Genomic DNA, 10,734 nt, shown 5'->3' on the forward strand with positions numbered 1-10,734 from the left:
CTGCAAATCAATCAATGAGATATGCCACTTTAACAAAATGAAGGATTAAAAATTAAATGACCATCTCAGTAGATGCAGAATAAGCATTAGACAAAATTCAAAATTATGTTCATGATAAAAGTCCTCAACTAAGTGGGTATGGAGGTAACATACCTCAGCATAATAAAGGTCATACATGACAAACCCACAGCTAACATTATACTCAATGGTGAAAAGCTGAAAACTTTTCCTCTAGGATCAGGAACAAGACCAGAATACCCACTCATGTCACTTTTATTCAACATAGTATTTGAAGTCCTAACCATAGCAATCAGAAAAGAAAAAAAGATAAAAGGCATCCAACTTGGAAAGGAAGAAGTAAGATTGTCACTATTTGCAGATGACATAGTACTATACCTAGAAAACTCTAAAGACTCCACCAAAATCTGTTAAAAGTAATGCATGAATTTAGTATAGTTGCAGAATACAAAATTAATACACAGAAATGTGTTTTATTTCTCTACATTAATAATGAACTATCTTAAAGATAAATGAAGAAAGCAATCCTATTTACAATTGCATCAAAAGGCATTGGAAAACTGGACAGCTACATGCAGAAGAATGAAACTAAACTACTTTCTTACACCATACACAAATATAAAGTCAAATGAATTAAAGGCTTAAATGTAAAACCTGATATCATAAATCTCCTAGAAGAAAACATAAGCCATAAGCTCTCTGACATTGGTCTTAGGAATATTTTTTTTTGATCTATCTCCTCAGGCAAGGGCAACAAAAGCAAAACTAAATGAATCGGACTGTAACACTCTAAAAAGCTTTTGCACAATGAAGAAAGCTATCAAGAAAATGAAAAGGCAACCTACTGAATGGGGGAAGATATTTGTAAATAATGTGTCTGAAAAAGGGCTAATATCCAAAATATATGAAAAACTCATATAAATCAACACACACACACAAAATTGATCTGATTAAAAAGTGGTCAGAGTCCCTGAGTAGACATGATTCCAAAGAAGGCATAGACATTTTTCCAAAGAAGACATACAGATGGCCAACAAGCACATGAAAAGATGCTCAATAACATTAACCATCAGGGAAATGCAAATTAAAACCACAATGAGATGTCACTTCACACCTGTCAGAATGGCTACCATTAAAAAAAAACCAAACAAACAAAAACAAGAAATAACAAGTGTTGGTGAGGATGTGGAGAGAAAGGAACCTTTGTGCGCTGTTGGTGAGAATATAAGTTAGTATAACTACTGTGGAAAACAGTATGGAGGTTTGTCAAAAAATTAAAAATAAAGCTACCACATGATCCACCTCTGGGTATTTATCTGAAGACAATGAATATACTAGTTTGAAGAGATATATGTACTCCAATATTCATTGCAGCATTGTTTACAATAGCCAAGTTATGGAAGCAACCTAAGTGGCCATCCATAGATAAATGGGTAAAGAAGATGTGGTATATACATTTAAAAAAAACAATGTAATCTTGCCATTTCCAAAGAGCATGGATGGGCCTAAAGGGTACTATACTAAGTGACATAAGTTAGAGAAAGACAAATATCATGTGATTTCACTTATATGTGGAATCTACAAAACAGAACAAATGGGTGAACAAAACAGAAAAAGACTCATAGGTACAGAGAACAAACTGGTGGTTGCAGAGGAGAGGGGTATGGAAGGATGGGTGAAATAGGTAAAGGTGATTAAGGTACAAACTTCCAGTTATAAAATAAATAATTTAAAGTGTTGTAATATACAGCATATGGAATATAGTCAATAATATTGTAATAACTTTGTGTGGTGACAGATGGTAACCAGACTGATCATGGTAATCATTTTATAATGTATAAAAATATCAAATCACGTTCTTGTACACCTGAAACTAATATAATATTGTAAGTCAATTATACTTCAATTAAAAAATAAAGAACATGTATAACCTTAAATGCAAATTTTAGAAAACAAGAAAGAGAAATAATGAGCTAAGAATTCTACTGAGCTAAAAAAGAGTGAACACAAGGAAAATCATAAAAGGATGGATGTAATAAAGTTAAAAAGCAGAATTTAATGAAGCAGAATGCAATGAAACAGTAAAGGTAACTAACAAAATCAAAAGATGTTTAAAAAATAAAATAATAAATTACTTCCTGGAAAGCAAAGGAAATTTGAGAAATGGTCACAGAACAAGGAGAGCTAAGTTGTCTTAGCTAAGTATTAAGATAACAAAATATTAAGTGGTATTCTAGATGGATTCCTGGAACCAAAAAAAAAAAAAAAAAGGAAAGGACATTGGGGAAAACTAGTGGAATCCAAATAAAAAGTGAAGTTTAGTTGAGTAATGTACAGGCATACCTTGGAGATATATTGCAGGTTCAGTTCTAGACCACCACAATAAAAAGCATACCACAGGGCTTCCCTGGTGGCGCAGTGGTTGAGAGTCTGCCTGCCGATGCAGGGGACGTGGGTTCGTGCCCCAGTCCGGGAAGATCCCACATGCTGTGGAGCGGCTGGACCTGTGAGCCATGGCTGCTGAGCCTGCGTGTCCAGAGCCTGTGCTCCACAACGGGAGAGGCCACAACAGTGAGAGACCCGCATACCGCAAAAAAAAAAAAAAAAAAAAAAAAAAAAAGCATACTACTATGAATCGAGTTACAAATTTTTTGGTTTCCCTGTATAAAAGTTATGTTTACACTGTACTGTGGTATACTGTAGTCCATAAAGTGTGCAATAGCATTAAGCCTAAAAAATTAATGTACATACCTTAATTAAAAAATACTATATTCCTAACAAATGCTAAACATCAGATATGTCTTCAGCAACGTAATCTTTTTACATGAGTAACATCAAAGTTCATTGATCACAGATCATCTTAACAAGTATAATAATAATGAAAAATAATGGAAAAGCAAAGAGAGACTTGCTCAATGCTGGTTCCTCACAAACCTTCAATTTATGAAAAAACACAATATCTGTGTAGCACAATAAAGCGAGGTATGCCTGTATAGATAAGTAGAGAGATAGTAGATAGGTAGATAGAATGCTAGATAGATAATGAACATATAGATAAAATATAAATATAGATATATAATGTATATATTTTTAAAATATAGATTATATCCATATTTATATAAAACTGAGCTCCTAACTCAATATTTTATATACATAATGACTAATCTCATATGTCAACTTGGCTAGACCATGGTGCACAGTTTTTGGTCAAACACCAGTTTAGATGTTTGCTGTAAAGGTATTTTCAAAGATGCAATTAACATCTAAATCATTAGACTTTGAGTAAAAAAGATTACCCCTCCATAATGGGAATGGATCTCATGCAATCAATTGAAGGCCTTAAGAGGGAAGACTGAAGTCCTCCTAAGAGGAATGGATTTTGTCTGCAGTCTCATTGAGAATCGAGACTGTATTATCAACTTTTCCTGGGACTCCAGCCTCTCAGACATCCCTGCAGATTCTGGGTTTGCCAGTCTCTGTGATTGTGTGAGCCAATTCCTTAAAATGAACCAGTTTCTCTGTCTCTACCATCTATCTATCATCTATCATCTATCTATCTATCTATCTATCTATCTATCTATCTATCTATCTCACATATAAATTATTATTCCTTTCTGTCTAGCTTCTTATACTCCATTCTGGGAAGATTTCATAGTTTATTTCACCAGTTCCTATAATAGCCATTGGGGTATTTAAGTAGTTTTCCATCATTTGTTATATCAAATTGCTGCAATAAATAGCCTTGTGCATACTTTATTTCATATTCTTGTCAGTGTATTTTAGGAGTAGATTTTTAGAACTGAAATCCTGGCTCATAAGATTTTTGCTGGGTATTTGTCAGGAATTTAAAAAATCACTATAACGAATGCTTCTCAGCCACCTCTATTTGGACATAATTTATCCTTTAAGTCATCCTTTGAATCTGAAACAAGAGCTGTTTTGTGTATATCAAATGTACCACTGTATATTTTAAGGGTTCTGATGAGAAACTGAAGAATTCAAAAGTAAAGTTAAGTTGCATCTCATAGGATAAGGGTTAGTCAGCATAGAAATGGGGAATGTCTTGAAATGGAAGGCGTGTGTACAGAGAAGCAATAAGAATGAGGGTTCTAGTTCAGCTGGAGGTAGACCTGTAGGTCTGTGAACAGAAAGCCCACTTCCTGGGGAGATGGAGTAAGAGAAAGCAAGCTGAAGAACTGTTTCAAACAAACACTCGAAAACGAATGAACAACATTTGTCTTCTGCCTCCAATTAATGTGTGGACTGAGAATAACCAAATTTGTCTGTGGTTAGAGTAACTAACATGTAATTGGATTTTAGATATCCTATATGTGATGCTAATTTATTCAACAAGAAGATGATTAGACAAGGAATTGTGGGAGTGAGTCATATGCCCCAGGATGCCCATATGACTTCAGGATCAGGGGACAGAATATGAAGAACTGGAGTCTTTGGGAATCAGCAGGGTTTAGAGAGCATGAGGGGAGATTAGGGAAGAAAATGCACACATGCTGGGCTTCCTTGACCCTTGTATTGGCTGGATGTTCAGGCATATTTTATGGACAGGATTCGGGATAGTTACTGAAATGAGACTATATAGAAAAGTGTTTCATGTTGCAACATTGAGGTAGATCCAGGGATCATGTGAAAAGAAATTTCTTACAGAATCAAATGAAGAATTAAAATGTCACCAAGCTGTGTCATAAAGATAAGGACTAGGTCTTCTTTTGTTGAGTTATATTCTCAATGCCTGAGACATAGCAGGTGTTCAATAAAAATGGGTCAAATGAATGAATGAATCAATAAATTAAAATAAACACAGTAGCTAGTAGATCTATATTTCCTTATAAGAGCCTGATCAGTTGGTTAACGTTTTGCTGAGTAACTCATAGACTTGGCACACATTAGGACCTCCTTAAACATTCCATCGATGAGTATTCACCCCCACCTCGATCTTCTTCCTAGGACCTAAGTGTTCCAGGATGAATCCATTAGGCTCACTAAACTCAGTCTGGTTGACTTTTTGTTTTATGAGGGCCACCACACTGCATCCTTAGGTCTTTTTCAGTCCCAAGATTGGAAATATTTTGGGACACAGTTTTCCCCTCTTCAGCTACCACCTTCTTTTCCAGTTGCTTTCAAAAACCAACAGGAAGAGTCCTTTGGCCTTGGGGCTTTATTTGTTCATCAGTATGGCGAATTGAATAAACAAATTAATAAATACAGGCTGATGGAAATGTTCAGCTTCTTAGGGTTTCTAAGAAGCTTGGTTCCTGCACTCTTTTTATTTCCTTTCTCAGATGATATCTGCTATGGGCTAAATGTTTGTGTCCCCCCAAATTTCATATGTTGAAATCCTAAAATCCACTGTGATAGCATTTGGAGGTAGGGTCTTTGGGAGGTCATTAGGTTTAGATTAGGTCATGAGTGTGGGACCCTTATGGTGGGATTAAATCCCTGATAAAAGAGAGATTCCTCTCTTGGTCATGTGAGTATACAGCAAGAAGGTAACCATCTGCAAGGCAGGAGGAAGACTCTCACCAGAATCCTGGCATCCTGATGTTAGACCTCCCAGCCTCCATAGTGGAAATACACTTCTGTACTTTAAGCTTCCCAGTCTATGGTATTTTGTTACAGCAGCTGAACTGACCAGGCCAATATCTTAATATTCCACTGGCTTCCAATGGCCCTTAAATCTCAGAATGGCTTTCACCAAACCTTTCTTCTTGATTTGTCCTCTATAACCTGGAGTCCAGTTCATGTAGAATAACTCCTTTTATGAAGTGTCCTCTTTCCCAGTACAGAGGTCCAAAAGTACAATTAGGGTGAAATAGCAGTTGGGCTCTATTGTTCATTTACATTTGGCCTGAACGCGTGTCCTACATTTGTGGAGACCTTTGGGCTGAATGACCCCATCTCCTCAATCCCCACCCACCTTCCTGTCTCTGCAGGAGTGAATGTTTTATGCCATTTAAAAAATGCCTCTGACAAGCTAAAATTAGCAATAAAACTGTCTTCAATTACCTGCCTAAAAATAGTTAGTGCCTGAGCTTCCCTCAAGCTGTTATAAAGTCATTTTAACATGCTAAGAGGATTTCACACATTAAAGTCAAAAGAGCACACACTAAGAGTCAAATAGAATTAGGTGATTCATTCATGAATTCATCACCTCCTGTTCCCATACTCTTAGCATTCCTGATAGTTTTCTGGCTATCCTTTCGCTTTCAACTTTGCCTCTTTTCCCTCATCCTTATTTGCACTTTAATGCTTATTCTAGGCTCTCTACTTTCCCCATTCTCTACCATCTCCTTAGATATTTTATCCAAGTCCATGCTTTCATGACCATTTACATGCCAATAAGAGTCAAATGTACCCCCTCAAGTCTGGACTGCTCCTAAAATTTCTGATATGTAAGCACGTGTACTTAGATGTTTCAAGAATTTCAAAACTGAGCACAAAATATCCACCCTCCAAGCATGATTCTCATCCAGTATTCCTTGTCTTGGTGAATGGCAGCACCTGTTTTGCATGTCAGAAATCTAGGAGACATCTTTGTAAATTTATGTTCCTTTCTTCCCACCCATATCCCACCTACAATAAAATCCTGTCAGTTTTGTCTCCTAAATATCTCGAGTCCATCCATTTTTCTCTCTCTCTCTTTTTTTTTTTTTTTTAGCATCCTACACCAAGCTACAATTATTCCACTTGGAGTATGGCAATAGCCTCCTAGCTGTTTCATCCATGAGCATTCTACTCTTGCCTTTAGTCCATCCTCTGCACTGAAAGTCAAAGAGAACTTGAAAGCATAAATTTTTTTATGCCCCACTTCTCAACTCTATTTTAAGAATAAAACTTCAAAGCCTTCTCTTTTTTTTGCTTTTTAAAGACCAAGGCATATTCTGGCCCATGCTTCTTTTTCCAGTTCCCTTTATTATCCTTCCTCACCTCGTCTGTACACTTGCCATTATGGTTTTTGTTTGTTTGTTTGTTTTTAGGGTTTGTTGCATTTTTTTTTTTTGCCATCCTCCTTCCAACCACAGGACCCTGGCATATGTTATTCCCTTTTATATGGAAATTCCTTCTGTGTTCTCTTGACCTATTAATTCAAGGCCTTGCTTCTTGTAGATGTAAAAGTGATATAATGTACATCACAATTTTATGTATATATAAACAATAATGATCATTACAGCACTTTTTTACATAGTGAAAAATTAAAAATATGAATATGCACTAATTTGGCATAACTAAAGAAGTTACAGTATAACCTATGTTGGAATATTATACATCCATTTAAAAAGTACTCTAGACATTTCTATAAACTTATATATAATATGCTTATAAAATTAAATTGAATAATAAGAAGGCACAGTTATATGGAATGAATTAAATGAAATTCCAATTTTCTTAAAATCAAATATGTATGTTTGTGTATGTTTTAGTGCATTTACACACATGGAAAAAGCTGACATATATATTCACAAATATGTAAATAGTAATGTCATGGAGTTGAAATCATAGATGATTTTTATTTTCTTATTTTCACATTTTTGTTGTCTATATTTTGCCTATCAACTGTATATTGTTATAGTCTTTGTAAACATTAACCTTTGAAGATGTTTTATAAAATGTATAGTTTTAGTAACTTTTAAGTAAGTTTTTTTTTTTTTTTTTTTTGCGGTACGCGGGCCTCTCACTGTTGTGGCCTCTCCCGTTGCGGAGCACAAGCTCCGGACGTGCAGGCTCAGCGGCCATGGCCCACGGGCCCAGCCGCTCCGTGCGTGGCATGTGCGATCTTCCCGGACCGGGGCACGAACCCGTGTCCCCTGCATCGGCAGGCAGACTCTCAACCACTGCGCCACCAGGGGAGCCCTTAAGTAAGTTTTAAGAGATTAGTGGCATAGGTGTTGGGCAGGGAAAGAATGGTGACATGACATCCAACTTTTTTACACAGGTGTAAAAATAATTTTGGACTCTACCTGGCGGGCTGGACAAGTGTGCTGTTGTGTCATGGATATGGTTATTATCTGATCTCCATCCCTGCCCATTCTGATAGTTAACATCAGGGAAAGTTCTTTTGGAGCATCCTGAGTATATAAAAATGATGGCCATTTAAAACAGGACAAATAAAAGGAAAAGTGAAGACTGCAAGTTGGCTCTTTTCTGCTTTGAGCCAAATTCAGCATTTCTTCTCTTAGCCCTATGATAACCAATAAACGACCCTATAAGAGACAAAATCTATCCTTTGAGGCTAGATTTTAAAAAGCAGGGTACGTTTTATGTCTGCCACGATGTAGACAGGCTTTGTAATATTAGAGGAAGAGAGAGAAAAAGAGAGAAGGAGAAAGAGATAGAGAGGTAGATAAACAGAGAGAGAGAATATAAATGTCCTTTTTATCTTCAACTTATGACCAAAATGAATCATAAAGCCTTTGCAAAACCATACAAATATTGGAATGAACAATAGCAGTTACAAAAAGAAAGCCCAGAGATGTAATAAACCTTTGTCAGGAAATTAGCTTAGGTGAATTTTTAGCAGGGACCACTAAGCAACCAATTTTCACAGTCAGAGAGACATAGTTTTGAATTCTGGCCCTTCTACTTCCTGTGTGAGTTTGGACAAGTTACTTAAATGCATTTCTCTATGCCTCAGTTTCTACATAACATGTATCATGAGGGTTTTTTTTTTTTAATATGAGAAATGCTGTATGCAACATACCAATAGAAAAGTATTTAATCACAATCATTTTTAACATAGGACTTTTACCTTAATCCAAACTTGACTGTTTAATGCTTAGGACTGGATTTTGCTGGATATAGGAAATAGTGATATTTTGGTCCTTATCAGATATTATAAATTCAAACCCATGAACATCAACAATAACTAAGAGCTCTGCTGGACTTATGAGAAAGTTTGGGTCTCTGAGTTTATAGAAAGTTGTCTGAATAATATTCAGGTGACCCAGTCCTGTAGTTATTGAAAATCCATCCTTAGGTTAAGCTGGACAGCCAAAGAAACATGGCTCTCCCTCTTCCCCACTCCTTTTCCCACCATAAATCCTTACTAGAATGCCTTTAAATGAAGAGCTATTTTGTCATCATGGCCAATGCTTCCTTTGAGAAATAATAAAGAAGCATTCTAACAAAAGTTATTGTTGTACTTTTTGTAAATAGTATGTTGAAAACCAAGTCTGCATCAATCCATGGTATTCTCTGTATTTCTCTCTGGTCCCAGCATCAGGGATACTCATACTTCTCTTGCTCAATAAGTTTGTTTTTATCTTGTAGACAGGTTGAAATATGTAGTTCCTCCCTTTCCTTGCTATTACAAAACACAGCGAAACATTCTAGAAAGAGTCGTAGACTTTGCAACACGTTTTCTGTATTTGCCTCTATCCTGGGCTCACCCATTTTTTTCTTTTGCCTTAACTTCTCTTTTCATGTAAATTTCACTTTTCCTCTTCACCTTTTTGTAAGCCAGCTTAAAGCAATTTTGAGGAAATATAGTGAAGAAGGAGGAAAGAAAGAGAGGGAAAGCACAGAAATAAGAATGGGAGTAAGCAAAGAAGGAAAATGTAAATAAATGGTGTGTGTCTTTTTCACTTATGTTTGTGGCAGAGCTGCAATGAAAAATTTTGATTCTAATAAATTGAGAATTAGAAAATAGACATTCAAGAAAGTCATAAAAAATATATATGGAATGTATGGGTCATCACTTTGGAAATGGATTCCCAACAAGGTTATTAGTCTTTCCTAAGTGCGTGAATAGCAACAGTAATATCAGGGCTTGAACTTCTCAATAGTTAATTGTTAATACAGTTCAGGATCAGCAAAAGCAAATCTTAGTATTGTAGTCTGTTGTAGTATCATTGCTTGTGAGTATCCCATCATTTTCCTCAACCTAAAGCAGGTATGGAGGGCAAAGATTTAGGTTTCCATGACTGTCTGCAGGGCCTTTTGCCAGTCTTAAAGTCTGCAAAGGTTATGATGCTCCAACAAAAGGGAAAAAGCCAGCACACAAGCAAGCAAATAAAAGATACTAGATCAAAAAAATCTGTTTAAAGACAGTACATACACCAGCCCCGGGGTATTTCAAATATTTATAATTCTCTACATATTTAATCTTTAAGAGTTCTCGAGATGCTATGTTCAGAATATGATGCTAACATACCTGGCTCAGTACTGATACTAGCAAAGTCATTAAAGAAACAGTGAGAGATGAAGGAAACACATGAAAAAGACAAAATAATCAGAACTCCTAAGGCAGTCTACATGACTAGATTCACAGAATGATGGAATTAAAGGGGACCTTGGAAATCCCATTTCTGTGTTTCACAAAGAGAACACTAAGACATAGGGAGATTTCCCAGCATGTCCATATTAATCAGAACTGGACATTTTGGGGTAAAAGCACAGTGCTTTCCAAAGAGATGAACCAACAGTAGTTTGCCAAAATCATAGAATATTAACTCAAATAACACAGGGCAATAACAACATGGACTGAAGTAGCACATAACTTTATACTTCAAAGGGGAAATATTATTTCCATAAATTAATAATATCAGCTATCAATCAGTATGTAATTATCATGGGTTCATCTTTGTGCTACACTAGGAAGAATGAGGAAAGTAGAAGAAGAATCTCATAAGGACACTGTCCCCGGCTTCAGCGAATTTCCATTTTAATTGGGATGACAAGAAAAAATCACTGAAAAATATA

This window comes from Hyperoodon ampullatus (assembly GCF_949752795.1).
Source record: "Hyperoodon ampullatus genome assembly, chromosome: 3".
Taxonomy (NCBI): Eukaryota; Metazoa; Chordata; class Mammalia; order Artiodactyla; family Ziphiidae; genus Hyperoodon; species Hyperoodon ampullatus.